Source organism: Nothobranchius furzeri, chromosome 9 (assembly GCF_043380555.1).
Source record: "Nothobranchius furzeri strain GRZ-AD chromosome 9, NfurGRZ-RIMD1, whole genome shotgun sequence".
Lineage (NCBI taxonomy): Eukaryota > Metazoa > Chordata > Actinopteri > Cyprinodontiformes > Nothobranchiidae > Nothobranchius > Nothobranchius furzeri.
Genome location: NC_091749.1, coordinates 581,447 through 600,394, shown reverse-complemented (window position 1 = coordinate 600,394; position 18,948 = coordinate 581,447). Strand labels below are relative to the sequence as shown.

Sequence of the window (18,948 nt, the reverse complement as noted above, 5' to 3'; positions counted from 1 at the left end):
TTAAATTTAATTATCTTAAATTAAACATTAATCTTTGGATTAAAAATAGACCAAACAGGTTGGTGTATGAACTTAAATCGATTATATAAGTATCCTGGATATTTATACATGATACAAGCTTCATAGATTAATCTGCTTGGTCATTCTCAGAATTAACAACTGACTTAACAGTTGTTATACTACAGTAAACTGTTGGTTTACTGTAGTATAACATTTCATACTTGTACAGACCTGTCGATGATCAAGCAGCAATTTAGCTTTTCTCTGTTGTGGCAATTGCACTGAGTTCACAGGAGCAAAATATAAACATTAACAGCTGTTATTCTTTATATTTAAAAATTGTCATCGTTTTTCCAGAGACACCTGGAGCCGGAGACGATGCCACCCACAGAGGGACAAGAGTCAGCCTCTCCCCCTCAGAAGAAGACGGCAATGGCAGAGCTATTTGGGGAGGTTTTTATAAAACAAGATCAGGTCAAAACTCTTGCCCAGGTAGTCGAGGATGAAGTGAAGCACCATGAAGGTTCTCTAATTTTGGCAAAGGTCACATTTACCCAGCTGGGTCAAGCTGGGTCAGACTGTAACTTTTAAATCCACAGATTAACCCAGGAGCCCTGATGTCTGAAGAACACGCCACCCTTATCTGCTGCTGTTCCGTCCCAGAAGAAGGACACTTCAAGTTCACGATAATAACCTAAATAATAATATTAATAAACTCTTTGACTTTATTACTGTTTATTATAATCATCATAAATAATCACTTGGTTCAGTATAAATGTATTTTAAATACTGAAATGAATTATTATGCTTTGGGTATAGTTATGATTATGGTTGATGATCAGTAATGTGTGTTCAGCAAATCAGAAGGCCAGCTTCCACTTATCCATCTAACACAGCGAGTTTATCCAGAGTGAAGGGTAATTGCCAGCACATGTTTTTGACTCACGACCAAAGCTTTCTTGCTGAGAGTGGGCGTGTTCTGAGGACTTTGTAAAACTAACTTCCAGTAGCTTTCACGTCAGTTTGTGAACTCACCACCATCACTGAGGGAAGGGAACGGCCGTCCCTAACCTCCACCTGCTGTTCTGTCACGCTGATAGAATAGCTTGGAATAAACGTAACTGTAGCCAGCTGACGCAAAAACTCCTTCAGAGTATTGACTTGGAGACGCAAATAGTTCCACCAGTCAAGTGACCCAAGGAGACATCTCAGGACCGATTTGGTCGTGCCAGAGGTTTTTCTACCAACCTCATGCCTGGAGGAAACCATCTCCACCTGACACTTCGGATCCAAAGGGGGTCTTCTGAACTAGGTGAGGTAGACTTCGACAGATTGTGTTTGATGCTGTTCCTCTAAGTAAACTCAGTTAGTTGCAAACCATCATTTCCAACCCAGAACGCGTTCCTCTCTCTGAAAGAAACCTTCTGAGAAATCCATTCACGCATCCAAACTCGTATTTCCAATTTAGCTTTCATCCAGCCACAGGTTTGCCTTTTAAAACAAGTTTAATATCAAAGCTGTTAAAAATTGTCATTAAATTGTCATCCATGAATTGTCATTGCTAATTGTCATTCAATTAGTCAAGTTTAAAAATTGTTAGTAATAAATTCTTCATTTTTAAACTTGCCTCATTCTTTGAAATGAAACACAGAAAGGTATAATTATTTCTGGTTATAGAAAAAGCAAAGATTCCTAAATTCTGATTATAAATAAACTTTTGCTATTAAATTTAATTATCTTAAATTAAACATTAATCTTTGGATTACAAATAGACCAAACAGGTTGGTGTATGAACTTAAATCGATTATATAAGTATCCTGGATATTTATACATGATACAAGCTTCATAGATTAATCTGCTTGGTCATTCTCAGAATTAACAACTGACTTAACAGTTGTTATACTACAGTAAACTGTGGGTTTACTGTAGTATAACATTTCATACTTGTACAGACCTGTCGATGATCAAGCAGCAATTTAGCTTTTCTCTGTTGTGGCAATTACACTGAGTTCACAGGAGCAAAATATAAACATTAACAGCTGTTATTCTTTATATTTAAAAATTGTCATTGTTTTTCCAGAGACACCTGGAGCCGGAGACGATGCCACCCACAGAGGGACAAGAGTCAGCCTCTCCCCCTCAGAAGAAGACGGCAATGGCAGAGCTATTTGGGGAGGTTTTTATAAAACAAGATCAGGTCAAAACTCTTGCCCAGGTAGTCGAGGATGAAGTTGCTTCATACAGGTTGGCAGACTCCATTGGCGTTGATGACAATCATTTCAGCTGGTGGAAGACCAATGAGCATAAGTTCCCTCATGTCGCAAAAGTGGCAAAACGGCTCCCATGTGTCCCAGGGACTTCTGTTCCTAGTGAGAGAATCTTCTCCACTGCTGGGGACATTGTTAGTGCAAACCGGTCTCGCCTTGCACCAGACAGTGTCGATAGACTCGTGTTGCTATAAAAAATCTCTCAGTAGTGGATGAGTAAATATTGCACTTTTTATCCTGAATGCAGGATTATTTACTAAATTATTTAGCTCTGCTTTTTTATTCTAAGCACAAGCTAATTTATTTTTGTTAAAGGTAAAGCAAACTATTTTGTTCACATTGTTATCGAGGATGGGAATTGTTTATTTAGTGTGTTTGTTTTACATTGTGTATATTTTAAAATTTCAATTCACTACTGATACCTGAAGAAGAGGTTGTATTTAGGGTTGTCATGGTAACCGGTGTAGCGGTAAACCCCGGTAAAAAAGTTGACAATAATAATAACCGTCTTGTTTTAAAAAAAACTATATTATCTCGTTGGGTTACCGTGGCTGCGGTGAGGCGCGGTGACCCTTACCAGCCACCGTATCATCTGCTGAAGTTGCCGGCAGCACATGCGCACTTTGTTGTTTACAACCAAAACTTTCTTGAAGCTAAAGCTGAAATAATGGTCAAAGGAGGAGACGGCAGTGCTCAGGACATTTATTATCCCTCAAAGAAGACAAAGTGGGAAGTACGGACATCTTTTGGATATTTGAAGAATGTCGAGGGACAGTTGATAGAAGATGGCTATCCTGTTTGCAGCACGAGCAGAAAAAGTGTCTGTGAAAGGCAGCAACGCTTCAAATCTCATGACACATCTGCGTGGCCGTCACCCACAACTCTACAGTCAACGCAAGGCAAGCTAACATTAGCGTTTTTTAATGCGTGATCCGAGGATTTGGGTTGAGGGAGAACGCAACGAGTCGCTATATAAAGCAGCCGCAGCGCCGCTACCTGCATATAAACCGTGTCGCGGACACCGCCATGTTGAAATGACGCTATGCATTACGGGGCTCCCAGGGGCAGATGAGAGTTGGTCTCTCTCCGAGAATAATTATGAATTTAACATGTCATCAAACAGACATAAAATAAGAAGTTATGGGCAAATATTGGTATTTTAAAGACTGAAGGGGAAAATGTAAACAAATAAACAACATTATTACAAAATAACACATTTTAGGCAAAATTTAGACACAAACTGAGGACAATATTTCTTGACATACAGGGTTTATTTAATTGTGTGAAAATGTAGCACGTTTAAAAAAATACCGCGATAATACCGAAAACCGTGGTAATTTTGGTCACAATAACCGTGAGGTTACATTTTCACACCGTGACGACCCTAGTTGTATTATTTCGTGTTCAGTACAGACTAACTCCTGTTTGTTAAAACGCAAAATGCACTTTTACTTTTGCATTGCTTACCTCGTGTATCACGTATCATGGTTAGGACCCATTTGAATATTTTCAAGTGTGTTTGTTTACATTTTGTAATTTTTTTAATAGGCTATATTTTGTATTGCATACAAGTGATAATTGAAAGAGGGTGTTAGTGTTCAATGCAGAGAATGTTAACTTATTTCATATATTGATGTTCTTCCAATTGTGACATTCAGTTTTCTCTCACAAGAAAAAAAATGCATGTTTTGGAATAAAAGCAATCTCTTTCTGCACAAATATGTACCGAACCATCCTGTGGACCGTGGCCTAAGTACCGAGGTACGGACCGTACCGTGGGCTACCTGTACCGTTGCACCCCTAGCCACTTGCATCTGCGATATTCTTTCAGTCACGACGCAAATCTAGTGACCTTAGGCGAGGGTTGGGATGTAGATTGACCGGTAAATGGAGAGCTTCGCCTTGTGGCTGAGCTCTCACTTCACCACGACAGATCGGTACGTATCACTGCAGATGCAGCACCAGCCCGCCTCTGCTTCTCTTTGGAGTTGCAATTTTGAATTTAAAAATCTGTACTTTACATGATCAACAAGCTGTCATTACAAAATAACAGTCTCCATGATCAGAACCAAATGTGGTTCACAACTACTGTACACTTTGTTGATAGCATCCATTACACAGGAGAAACATTTAGGAGAGCTCTCAGAGTTGCAAAACCTTTTAGTGAATATCAAATTTAGAAATTTGAAGAACAGAAATCTACGTTTCATTTCTAATACAGAAGTACCTTTGTGTTTTTGGTTAAATGGAAAATTTGTAGCTGTAAAAAAAAACTGGTAAAACTGGAGTAGAGGGTCATTTTGATGAGGTGGGTGTACTGTCAGGTAATCAGGACACTGTGTTGGATTGTATTTAGATTTCCCATGACTCGTATTTTTCTGTGAGACCAGGAAGTGCCATGAGATTAGTGAGTGAGACATTTTGACGGTCACTGAGCATCTAGGATGCTGGCTGTCTTTGAGCTTTCATCTACAGGCCACCCCGTCCAAGTGATTTTTGATAGTGGTGAAAAAACAAAGACACAGTTGATGTGATGTCATCAGGGCAAAGTGCTGAGCAGAAGCAGCTCAGTGCACCAATCCTCCAAATGTTCTAAATCCATGCTAGTTTGTTTGTCAGCCTGTGTTTGCAACTACTTTATGTTTCACATCAAGACCTGAACTGTGTAAAAAACGAATTTTAACAGGTATGTGTTAAAAGCAGCTTCTAAAACTAGCACACATCAGCATAACACCAGAGCGGGTTCTTAGGATGCTCGTTCAAAGTGGGGAAGGCAGGAGAACGTCGTTCCTGTGTGTTGCATTTGTCAGCTCCTTCAGGAAAACTTCAGACAGAATTATTCATACGGAGGAATCTTCATTCTGACAGGGACGCCTCTCAAAAAGTTCCTTGTTTCACAGGAAAGCGAGGAGCTGTACTTTCTGCTCTGTGCAGACGACGCCATGTCTGATAAATGTGACTCGTTTCCAGTAGGGAAAACATACAAACACACCCCCACAAACAAAGACTCGTACAAACAACACACCGCTGTCCTGGGGGATCTAAGCTTTACTGTCATTGTCCTGATGAGAGACGAGACGCAGAGCCCCGCCCCCTCCAGCCCCCTCATCTCCTGAGGTTTCACTTCTTCATACGGGTCATGCAGACTCAGATGCTCATGTTGGACTAAATGTTGTTTGTATTCTTTAAAACCACGAGCCTGAGGTGTGGCCTATGTTTCCTGTGGCGTAACTGAAGATGCAAAGATGAGGATGTAGTTCTGAGACTTGGCACACTTTCTTCTTCTGCTCTGCCAAACAGTCCAAACTCCTGCATCAACCTGCAGCATTATTTTGGGGCGACTGTTGTGCACAGACACAGGAAATCAAAGGACAGTGGTAGAGACGATGACACACAGAAAAGGTCAAGAACCAGACGGAGAAATATGTAGCCTGAGATGCCTCCCGGGACAATTTCCCGTTACGTTTCTCCAGCTGCACATTTCTGAGCCCTAGCTGCAATTACAGAGCTCTCATTAACACAGATGTGTGTGTAGTGGAAGAGCTTCCCACCACACAGCTGCATGGCTAGAATAGATGAGGGCTGGACAAACAGCTGACTGGAACAATGTGTGTGTGTGTGTGTGTGTGTGTGTGTGTGTGTGTGTGTGTGTGTGTGTGTGTGTGTGTGTGTGTGTGTGTGTGTGTGTGTGTGTGTGTGTGTGTGTGTGTGGTTGATAGCTTACTATCTGTCTGCATTCCTCAGTGACAGAGCAACACATACACAGCATGCCACAGAGAATAAGTGGGGTAGCAGGAAGGGGAAATGTGTACTAAGAGTGGCGTCTGTTTGATTCTCACCCTGCTCATTGCTTTAACTCTGCTGGAAATCTGGTTTAGGATTTATAAATGTTCTTAATCTAGTTTCTGATGACTACCATCAGAACGTTTCTGATTGTTGCTTTAAGCTCCACGATGGGAACACTTTTTCTGTATTTAAACTATTAAAAACATTGTGAACTCTTTAAAATCTAAGATACTTTAACCAAACACATCTTTTTAACATACTTTTCACATTGTTCTTAGACTTTCTTTTTGTCTCTTGAGGAAATAATAAACAGCTTAACTTCAAAGGTCCCCACAGTTTTGGGTTGTTTTTAGACTATTCTCTGTTTAGTCAGGTTTTGTGTGTGTTTTATTTAAAACCTAGGGGCTAAACATGTTTTGCCAAATTGCTAACAACAATCAATCAATCAAAGCTTTATTTATAAAGCGCCTTCCGCAACCCTGTCAGGAAGCCCAAGGCTCTGAACATGGTACAGTAGAAGGTACATATATTGATAAAATCAAAAATAAAAGCAATTCAAATACAAAATACAAATTACAAAAAAGGTGAAACACTCTAGTACAGGACAGATGGGTAAAACAAGGGATTGAGTGTACCAATGAAAACTGTGAAATAAATTCAACATAAAAGAGGGCCGAATTCAAACATGTTCAGGAAACGCCAAGTGGAGGAGGTGTGTTTTTAGGCGACTCTTAAAGGCTGGCAGAGATGGGGACAGCCTAACCGAGGGTGGCAACTGGTTCCAGAGTAATGGTAGGACTGAGAAAGCCCGGTCCCCACGGGTACGACACCTAGACCGAGGGACAGCGAGCAGGCCTTGGTCAGAGGAGCGCAGAGCGCGTGATGGGGAGTGTCTGTTCAGGAGTGTGGCCAGATAGGGGGGAGCACCACCCTGGAAGAAATTATAAACAAAGACGAGGAGTTTGAAGTGTGAACGATAGCAAACCGGAAGCCAGTGCAGGGAGGCCAGAACCGGACCGATGTGATCCCGTTTCCTGGTTCCAGTCAGGAACCTTGCTGCTCTGTTCTGCACAACCTGTAGGTGACACAGTGATGACTGACACAACCCTGCATAGAGAGAGTTGCAGTAGTCAAGCCTAGAAATTACAAAGGCATGCAGTACCCGCTCCAGGTGGGCTCTCGACAGCATAGGCTTGATATTTGCAAGGCGTCTCAGGTGAAAGAAACTGGACCGGATCACAGAGTTGATGTGAGTATCAAATTTAAGTCCTACATCAAGTTTCACCCCCAAACTGGTAACAACTGGTTTTGAGTATGGAGAAAGAGGGCCAAGATCAACATAACGACCCACATTCCTGCTGTTGGGGTGAAAAACAATGAGCTCTGTCTTTCCCTCATTCAGATGTAGATAGTTGGCCATTAGCCAAGACTTCACCTCGTTAACACAGGACACAAAGGACTGGATAGAGTGACCTTTCTCCTGACACAATGGAGAGTAAATCTGGCAATCGTCAACATACAGATGGAATGATAGGCCATGTTTACGAAAGATTGACCCCAGAGGAAGCAGATAAATGGCAAACAAAAAGAGGACCAAGGATCGATCCCTGCGGGACCCCCCAGCGGAGCCCCTCCCAAGAAGAAAAAACATCACCCAGTTTAACACAGAATGTCCTGTTGTGGAGATACGATCTAAACCAATCCAGAGCTGACCCTTTGATCCCAACCCATCGTTCCAAGCGATCGAGTAGAATCGCGTGGTCGACTGTGTCGAAGGCTGCTGTCAGGTCTAACAGCAGAAGCACCACAGATGTTCCCTGATCTAGTGATAGATAGAGGTCATTTAAGACCCTCAGTAGAGCCGACTCTGTGCTATGGCCAGACCTGAACCCTGATTGGAAAACCTCAAACAGATCAGTCAGCTAAATGTGAGACCAGCTGCTGATAAACGACTTTCTCAAGCAGTTTAGATGTAAAGGGCAGGGTAGAGATAGGCCTGTAATTTTCTATCACAGAGACATCAGCACCAGGTTTCTTTAGGGTCGGCCGAATAACTGCTGCTTTCAAAGCAGCTGGGACAACACCTGTGCTGAGGCTCCCATTGATAATCTGACCAAGTGCAGGGCCAAGGCACGGAAAGGCAGCCTTCCAGAGACGAGGTGGCAGAACGTCAAGTGGAGAGCCAGATGGCTTCTGCCTCGCAACTAGCTTACTCAGCTCAGAGTATGAAACAGTATTGAGGGAGCTCAGGGTGGGTGGTGATGGAGGAACTGGAACCGGGTCAATAGAGTTACCAGAAATGACTGCTCTAATGCCTGATACTTTATCTACAAAGAATCTGTGAAAATCTTCAGTTTCCAGCAGCTGTAGGAGACATGGAGCTCGGCTCCTGGTACACCAGAACTGAGTTTAGCGTTTTGTAGAGAATCTTAGGATTATTGGAGTTTGTCTCAATGATGTCTGCAAAATAGGCCGTTCTGGCAGCCCTCACTGCATCCTGATAAGCAACCAGAGATAGTCTGAACAACTCACGCGAGACCTGTAGGCCATCCTTTTTCCACTTTCTCTCAGAGGATCTACACGCCCGCCTACAAGCCCGTGTGACATCAGAGAGCCAAGGCTCCCTCCTAGGCCGAGACTTGCACAGTTTGAGAGGGGCAACCACGTCCAGGATCTGATTACAAAGTACATCAAAGTGTTGTGAATAGTGATCAACGTTAGATGGATCTGGGTTAAAGGTCTCTAACCTTACAGACATACAGTCCACAAACTTTGAAATAGTTTCTGCATCCAGGGCTCTGAACCTAGTAGCTGGAGCTTCGCACACAGGGACAGGACATGGCAACGTAACATCACAGAGTATTGGAGAGTGGTCAGAGAACACAGGAGGCAAAGTCACAAGGTTCATGACAGGGAGACCAAAAGAGATAACCAGGTCCAGTATGTGACCCCTGGCATGAGTTGGGGATGATACCCATTGAGTTAGATTGAATGAATCTAGCAAATTAAAAAAACCTTTAGCAAGCACATTGTCAGGACAGCAGATATGGATGTTAAAATCACCAAAAAATAGGACATAATCATATTTTAGGATGCAGTCTGCCACAAGATCACAGAAATCATTAAGGAAGTTAGATTCAGTCTTTGGAGGCCGATAAATCAGCACAATGAGCAGGCGGGGGGAGATGCACAGTTCAAATAAGCACAGTTTCAAGGAAGAAAATGACATGGTGGGTGTAAGCTGTTTACAAGGAAAGCTGGATTTAAAAACAACAACCAGCCCTCCACCTCTGCCTCGTGATCTGGGGATATTAAAACAGGAGCAGCCAGGTGGTACCAGCTCCAGCAGGGCGCTTGAGTCACCAAACGGGATCCAGGACTCACAGATGCAGAGAAAACCCAAGTCATGCTGAATAAAAAAGTCACGAAGTATAAAAGTTTTGTTCAGCACAGACCTGGCATTGACCAGACCAAAACGGGTCTGCGGCGGGGCTGCAGCACCGAGATCGCGCACGGGCCCAGTCCCCTCTAACTCTGTGCCCATAACCGAGCGCAGATTCTCCCAGCAAACCCCAGTCTGGCGAGGTCTTTGAGCCGATTGGCCGTGGCGCGGTGCCAGTTCACCCTCAGAGCCGGCCAAGTTCCCTGGGCAGGGCGCCGAGTAATCCAGGAGACATCTCGGAACCACCGGGTCAGAAGCTGGGCCGAATCGGACCAGCCGCTTCTTCAGGGATCCAGCCCGACGTCTCACGAGCCGGCTACCTCTCTTTCCCCGTCTTCTCCGATGCTTCCTTCTAGAGCTGGGGCGGACAGAGGGCCGACACATCACGGCTTGGGGGAGAGAGCACATGGGCAGTCCAACCAGCAGCGCAATCCGTGAGGTTCCCAGCCTGCTACATCAACGGGAGGACGAAGCCTCAGCAGCGCAGCTCGATCGTATGACACCAGAGGATCCACACCATTCAAAAAAGTCATCAGAGACAACAAAAATGCATAAAAGCCAATAAAACGCCAATAAAAGCCAGTAAAAAGCAAGGTACCACTGCATAAAGAGGACGAGCAGCTCGCAGCGTGCACCCACGTGAGCGCCATCCTCCGAATGATCTGAACAACTGACACTATACAGAAATTTCTTGGCAAGTAAATACAATAATTTAAGAGTCATTTGGGAGCTAGCTTGTACCGAGCTGTCGTGCTGAAGAGAGAGCTGAGCCGGAAGGAAAATCTTTGGATATACAGGGCAATCTACGTTCCTACCCTGATCGATGGTCACAAGCTTTGAGTAGTGACCGAAAGATCGAGATTGCAGATACAATACGTGATTAGTGGTAATCCTCAAGGCTCTTCACTGGGGTCTTTATTTTTTTTTTTTTCAATGATCTCCCGCTGTGTTTGCTGATGATACAGTTTTATATTGTTTTAAGCCTAAAATGGAAGTTCAGAATACCCTTTGGCTTAAAGGTGTGCAACACAAAAAACATTTTTTATTGATTATTTCTTGTTAGAATCAGTCACTCTGAGGTTTTCGTGCAGGCTGAACATGAAAATAGTCTCCTGCTAGTGATGTGTCGTCATTTCAGACTACCTGGAGGCTTCTGAGCTGCTAAAAAATTGCAATGCACACATGCAACAGCCCTCTGATTGCTGTGTGTGTGTGTGTGTGTGTGTGTGTGTGTGTGTGTGTGTGTGTGTGTGTGTGTGTGTGTGTTGCGCACCTCCTATGGCTGTTAAAGCTGGGAGAAGGTAGCATGTCCTAAATGTGTGGAACAATTATTACATTAACTGATGGTGCAATAGCCCATGTCTGTAACCTGGTGCCTATCGGCTTTGGTTGAACTTGTTAAATTACTTATATGTGTGAAATACAGTTCGGAGGTTATTGTCTTTGTTTTTGTTGCTGATTTCTGTGACCTAAGAGAAAGGCTGCATCACGTTGAGTATTGTTTTATTGATCGATTTGTCTACCTGACGTCTATAAGAGGTGATTTAGGAGACACGCCCCCCCGAGAGTGGTACTCCCTCACCTGTCTGGAGGACGCTGGAAGCAGGAGGAAGTGAGTTCGATCAGACGCTGCCAAGCGGTGTTATGGACTAAGGATTATCGCACCAACGACTAGGGAGAGGCTAGTGGACTTTTGTGACTTTTATGACGTGCTGAAGGAGGAAGCTGGGAGCGTGTGTTCTGGTGAACCGCCGAAGCAGCGGCCTATCGGGTCCTCAGCGGTACCGTGAGTAAACAGCTGATCGACGCAGCGGTTGCTGCAGCTGCTGTATACTGAACCTACAACGATAATCTTAGTTCTTGTTTTTGCCGAGTGTATTATGGACGTACATTTTTCTTTTGGAATTTATCTGAACTGAACAGAACTTATCTGAACTGAACTGAACTTATCTGAATGGAACTGAATTTATCTGAACTGAACTTATCTGAACGGAACTGAACTTATCTGAACGGAACTGAACTTATCTGAACGGAACTGAACTTATCTGAACTGAACTTATCTGAACGGAACTGAATTTATCTGAACTAAACAGAATTTATCTGAACTGAACTGAACTTATCTGAACGGAACTGAACTTATCTGAACTAAACAGAATTTATCTGAACTGAACTGAACCTATCTGAACTGAACTGAACTTATCTGAACTAAACAGAATTTATCTGAACTGAACTGAACTGAAGTTATCTGAACGGAACTGAACTTATCTGAACTGAACTGAACTTATCTGAACTGAACTGAACTTATCTGAACGGAACTGAAGTTATCTGAACGGAACTGAATTTATCTGAACTGAACTGAACTTATCTGAACTGAACTGAACTTATCTGAACGGAACTGAAGTTATCTGAACGGAACTGAATTTATCTGAACTGAACTGAACTTATCTGAACGGAACTGAACTTATCTGAACTGAACTGAACTTATCTGAACTGAACTGAACTTATCTGAACGGAACTGAAGTTATCTGAACGGAACTGAATTTATCTGAACGGAACTGAATTTATCTGAACGGAACTGAATTTATCTGAACTGAACTGAACTTATCTGAACGGAACTGAACTTATCTGAACTAAACAGAATTTATCTGAACTGAACTGAATTTATCTGAACGGAACTGAATTTATCTGAACTGAACTGAACTTATCTGAACGGAACTGAACTTATCTGAACTAAACAGAATTTATCTGAACTGAACTGAAGTTATCTGAACGGAACTGAATTTATCTGAACGGAACTGAATTTATCTGAACGGAACTGAATTTATCTGAACGGAACTGAATTTATCTGAACGGAACTGAATTTATCTGAACTAAACCGAACCGAACGTGACTCTCAGACCTTTCCATTAATTATTATATATGTTGTGGAAAAAGATCTGATTTAGTACACCCCCGCTTTTGCCTTATGCTTATGTGATTATTTGGGTTTGTTTGTTTCAGTCCAGGTTAGGGTGATAAGCACTTCAAATTGTTTACATCCTTTGTGTTGTGAAGTCGGTGTGTGTTTCAAGGGAAAGTTGTTAATAATTGTATTTATTTCTTATATGTCAGGAGAGAGACCTGGCTGGCACCCCGATCAAATCCCTTAGTTACACCTGCTTCCATCACAATGGGACCTGTAAATACTGGTGGAGACAGATCTGTAGAGGAGAAAAGGAAAAAGCAGACTGTGGAATATGCAAAGGGAAAATATGATCTCTGGCATTTAATAAATAAATAAATATATGAAAAATGGTTATTTGGTTTTGGACAACTCACTCACACTTAATTTATCATCTAATACGATGTTAACCTGAATCAGTTTTATTTAAATTAACATGAGTTACTGTTTTACACTAGTTGTTAGGCTGGAAGCACAATCAGCAGGATTAGAGATGCATCTACAGCCACATGTTCCATTAAAAATTTGTTTAAAAATGAATTTAGATCAGCTCATGTTCCATCTGACAGCAGGCAGAGAGAACAGACAGACTGAAGATTAAATCCTGGAAACAGTAACATCTCCTGCTTTGTAGATATGAAGGTAAGCAGGAGCAGAAGTTTGAACCACTGATATTTTTTAATATTAGGATAAAAAATATAGCATCCACAGTACAGGCCAAAAGTCTGGACACAACTTCTCATTCAGGGGCGGATTTAGCAATTTGGGGGCCCAAGGCATACACAGACATGGGGCCCCTTACACTAAATTTTCGATAATCTTACCTTTAACTGGATTTGCAAAACTGTCCCCTCTTCTGACACGAGTTATTTTCACTTTTTATTAGTCCTCCTCTTTTTTCCTGTATTTCCCTCTCTTTGAGCGCTTTCAATATTTGCCCTGATTTCTTTTTCCTGTCAGTGCTCCTGTACTTTAGGCTTAGTTTTTTTTTTCTATTTTCCATTTTGGTCCATATTTTCCTCCCTTGAAACATTTTCCATTGTCTTTCCTTTCTGCTTCCTTTTGATGTTTACATCGAAAAACAATGTCACTTTCAGAAGTGAAGATAAAAGCTTTTATGAAGCATGCAGCTTCTTTCTCTAATTGGAGCCACTAGGATAACTTCATTTCATGCTTAATGTTTTGACTATCGCTTTGAGTTTGTTACGAACGCTGCCGCCTCTCTTCTTATTATTATTTGTGGTCTTATGGCACTTGGCAAACAACAATTTGGTGCATTACTGCCACCAACTGGATTGGAGTGGAATGACTACCAATCACTTCCTGTTTGTGCATCGCCGTCTTAATAACCCTCTCATGACCATAATTATAACAGGGCCGCCTGGTATGTTTTTAATCTTATGGCTGTAAAATTGTAATAAAAAGTGCAAAGTGTGTGTAACTCTCTCCTTTTTTCAGAACAACCTCAGCTTTTAGTGTATGGTTTGTATTTAGAATTTATTTACAGCCTTTAAAAAATTAGCTTAAAAGAGAAAAAAGCAAAAAACGAATTTGAATTTTTTTACATTCATTACTGAACAGGAACTTCAAAATTACTGGGCAAACATTTTGGAATGAACAATTTAAACTTTAAACTGAAATGCATCTATTCTTAAAAAAGTGTGAACCTTGGTATCTTTTTTACCTGTTTTTAAGACCATTTATTTTTGTAAACTTTCAGGCATTTTTATTTGATGTGGTAGACCTTGAAGCAGTTTCTCTCCAGCTGCAGGCAGAGTCCTGCACACCTCACACCGCCATGGGGGGCTTCTCTTGCACACCGTGCTGCTATACCAAAAACTTTTGTTTTAGCAAAAATAACTATTTTTTGTAAAAAGATAAATAATGCTGGAATGAAGCTGAATCTTACAATTAGTAAATAGTTGAGGGTTGTTCAAATAAAAAAATAAAATATAAAGACTGAACAAACATTCATATCCTGGTTCACTGGAGATCTGTCCTCTTCATGGTCACTGTCTTCAGATATAAGCCTTCTGGGACACCTAATGGATCGTGTTGATTTTCTTTGAGGCATTTTCATAATTTCATGCTGATTTTTAGCTTCCCCGTTCCGTCATCCACTTTCACCGTGGCACTGCTCTCCGTTTCAATCAGGCTGTACAGCAGGATTTCCCCTCGTAGCGAGATTATCCCTAACTCTGATTGCTTCATGCTATAGATCGTTGGAAAGCTGCTTTTATGTACTTATTTGAATATGATAAGCCATTCAATTGTTATAAAACGGAGCATTTTGGATGACAAACTCAGCACGTCTCTGAATCTGTGTTGTGATTCGTTGCTCTCAAGACAGGGAATATCGGTGGCTACCGTAATGTCTTGTATATGCACGAAAAGCCCCATTTTTAATCTTTTCAGCACTTTTGGAATTTTAATGATATCTTGAATGGTTCAGGAATTATGGTAATGAGAAGTGCGCATGTCCAATCCCGTCTGCGGCGACAGGTTGGTAATAAGAATATTGTGGCATTAACAGGGGGTACCGGCGGTCAGGGCTAGGGGGCCCCCCAACACAAGGGGGCCTCAGGTGGCTGCATACCTATGTGTAGCGTTAGGAAGTTTATAATGGTCTGCCCTTAACAGCTGCCCCTTCACACAGTAACACCGCCAAGGTCGGACGCTTGGTTCAGTATGTTTACATTCCAGGAGAAGAGACAGAAGAACAGAAGAAGAACGCTTTTCATGGGTTAATCGAAGTACTTCATTTGTGATAAGCTAATCAAAGCATTTGTTGATCATTAATAATCAGGTGAATGATCTGTGAAATAAAGATGTCATGAGTTATGTGTTTAAATGAATAAACAGGGCTGCACCAGACACACTGATATGCATTACCATGGAAACGCATGACACATTGTTTTCAACCAATCAGAACTTTCGCCTGTGGTAGGGCAGAATCTGGTTTGTTTATGAAAGTAGTCCAATCCGGTTTACTAAGATTCATAAACAACTGGGAGATATAAAAAGAAGGCAACGCCATTTTAAGTTCAGTTCCACGTTAAGTTCCACTTTGACATCACCTCTGCTCAATCCGAGCTCCAAGGAGTTACATCATACTCTCAACATTGTTTTCAACCAGCTTTCAACCCACCACCGCAAAGAGGAATACAGGCTGGCCATCTGTACTTCCTGTTTTAAGCTGAGATCTGTCAAGCTGGAGATTTCCGTCGTTTGTACCAACGATACAACATTCTTTCAAAATAAGAGTGAACTTGCTGACGCCTGCCAACCACTAACGGAGTTATCCTAAGACAGGCATTGTGTGCTGTGACCGCTGTTTCACCAGCTCCAGTACAACCGAGGTCTTGGAACCTGGCAATTCCTGATCTACACGGGAGACTCCATCTAAGGTACGGCAATATGGCGGCTCATGTCATCAGCTTCTGAAGCCTCGTGGTAGCCTAGTCATAACAAACCAGACTCGCTACGTCAGCCTAGAGATTCTGAACAAAACACACACGCACACACCACCACGAAACATCTAAATCCATATGCATTCATCATTGAGATAGTCCTGGTAGATTGTAAGAATTTATAATTATAGAAATTAAAGATTCTTAAACGATCCCAACTCTCTATCTTTTCTTGTCTCTCAGTCAATACAGAATGTTTAAGTAAACTCCCTGATGATAAAAACAACCACTTCTGATTGATTACTTAGGTTGTATAAATATACAAAATCAGGTAAATAAATTATTTAATTACAGTATATAAATATACAAACTTCAAATCACAACATTATGGCGAGCCTAGCCTGATATCTGCACAGTTTATTACACTTTGTGCCGATTTTGAGACATATTTGGGATTTTTCTTCAGTGTGAGTTCAGAGGAGAAAGGAAAAGGCGATCTTTTCCTCCTTCAGCTTAGGGCAGTGCTTTTATCCTGAAGGGGGGTGCACATTCATCACCCTCCAAAGGAGGCGCTGTTTCATCAAAACACCTTAGAGCTGACGTGACGTGGCGTGCGGCCATTTTGTGGCCTACATGTGAAGGTATATTTTAACTGTCTTGGTACGTTGAAAACTGTCTGTTTTATTGTTTGTAGCTGTATTTGTGACACTGTGTGGACATCTTTAGTAAAATTGGGAGATTTTACTCCCCGTCGGGATTCATTCCTTTCGGTGAGGCTACTGATCAGAGCCTATTTCTTTTCCGGTAACCGCGCTAGCATAATCGTTAGCTCAACTGGCTAAAATTATCAGCTGTAAGCCGTGGTTAGAGACTGCGGACCACATCTGCACACCAGAGTGCAGTCGCTTAAGTCCCAAATTACCTCGTCGCTGGAGACGTTTGGTTGATCGGGCATTTTTTGTGCTGGTAGCTCCAGACAATAGCTAGCATTAGCCAGAGAGCTAACTAGCAACCTCGGTTTAGCCTCGGGTACGCGTCCCGATAAGCTGTCTAAGCCGTTCCGACGCAGCGATTCTGCGTCCTAAATTACGCTGGACCTTCCGGTACAAAGTACAGTCGGTTCAGTTAGCGGGGGTTCTTGTCTCCGCTCCGGTGTGTAACACTGCGTATTGCTACCAGGAGAAACACCGAATGATGGATGGCGCATGCGCGGCGATCCGCCATCTTAGGTAACCCGATACGTAGCTCGACCCGCCATCTTGGGTAGGTCAAAAGAGAATGTTATTTTTGGCATTACTAAACGATTTTGCCCAAAATATTCATTCAAAAGCCGAGCTTCCCTGTAACTAATTATTTAATAAGTCTACAGGTAAGGTTGTTTCTGGAGAAATTAGTAAATTAAAGAACACATTACTAATTTGGAAGATGGGCTCAGAGGAAACAATGCAATTACCATCCGAACTTCAGGTGGCGATGCAACACGCTCTCCTACCGATGATGCAAACTGCTTTCCTACCGATGATGACTGAGATGAGGAACATGATGAACATGATCTGCACTCTTCAGAAAGACGGCGAAGACATCTAGGGCTGCAACTAACGATTATTTTCATAATCGATTAATCTGTCGATTATTTTTTCGATTAATCGATTAATCGGTTTGTTATTGTTTAGCTATTTAACCTATACAAGTGATGGATGCATTTCAGTTAAGAACAAAAAAACATAAGAGAATTGTGCAGTTGACTGCAATCTATTTTATTGCACATGAACACAGTCAGCAGTATAAAATGAGCTAAACAGTGCAAAATATCAGTCCAGAATAATTTTTAGCATTAGCTGGAAGCCTGCTCCTTCCACCATGGATAGTGGCCTCATGTCTTTTACCAGCATGTTTAGAATAGAGTTTGTAAGTGGTATGAATTGCTGGGGGGTGAGTGTCTTCTTCCCCATGTAGTTGTCCATCGTTGCTTGTTTTTTTCTGCATAAGAAACACAAATAGACTGAAATAAGTACACATATAAAATAAAGCAGCACACACACTACAACACTAAATCAATATTATATTATTTGAATTAATTAACAATATACAGTGATCATTTATTTTGAGGGTTACGTTCTACAAAATAGCCCGCAACAGGAGATATTCAGAAAAAAAGTAAAACATTTTTACTATTAAAAAGCTCTAAGTAAGAAGCTCATGAGGTTTTTACTTTGAGTCGGGAGTGTTTAAATTAGCCAGAGAAATGTGAAAAATGTTTATTTTGTGTAATACTGTTTAAGAAACATGATAAAAATGTGTTGTGAGGCGTTTTACAGCGTTAGATAGTAAAACAGCCTTTTAATAGTAAAAAAATGACTTTTTCTGAATTTCTCCTGTATTTAAAAATTGAAAGTGTACAACTATGCCGCGTTATATTCACCTGGACACAGCTTGTCTGTATATTTTTCTCCGCGGAGTTGTCCTTTTTTGAATGAGGAACATAGTTATGGGTTTGTGCCGTTTTTCTCTTAACGAGAACATTCTTATAAACAGACGTGCTAAATTTGGCAAGCGCATGATACACAACACGGAGGAGATTCACGATTGCATCTAGTCAATCAGAAGTAGAACACCGCAGACTGACGCGGCAAAAAAACATGTTTAACATCCACTATAACGAACTCAGCTAAAACACTAAGTCCAGCTTGTTTATTTTCTGTTACTTACCGGGCTGGCTCTTCCAAATGACGGCTCACTTGACCGCGGTGCTCTTCCTCTGCTGCATCAGCCCCCACATGCTTTCGTCTCAAATGTGCTCCCATACTCGTGAGGTTTTTGTCCGGGGTTTCTCTTCAGTTTTGTCGCTTCTATTTTTCTTCCGTATTTCCTCTTGTTCCGCCATTTTCTCACAGCAAGATGAGCGTCAGTAACGTGATACGTCATGAAAACCGAGGGCACCCATTGGCTCATTTCTTCTTCTACGGCTCCACTGGTAGATCAGTGGCTCATTACTGCCACACACTGGCGGCAAATTTAACAGCTTGTAACCGATGTCAGATTGTGGTAAAAAATAGACTTTATGCGGTAAAATATGATTATTAAACAACTAATCGATGACTA

General features: G+C 41.8%; 1 long non-coding RNA gene across 1 annotated transcript; it reads right to left on the bottom strand.

Annotated features, from left to right (window-relative positions):
* Nucleotides 1-17,579: 17,579 nt before the first annotated feature.
* On the bottom strand, nucleotides 17,580-18,734 carry LOC139071651 (uncharacterized). The gene is made up of 2 exons (XR_011521480.1): nucleotides 18,556-18,734; nucleotides 17,580-17,826 (listed from the first exon to the last, which is right to left on the bottom strand). It is a non-coding gene; the product is annotated as an uncharacterized lncRNA (long non-coding RNA).
* Nucleotides 18,735-18,948: the final 214 nt, after the last annotated feature.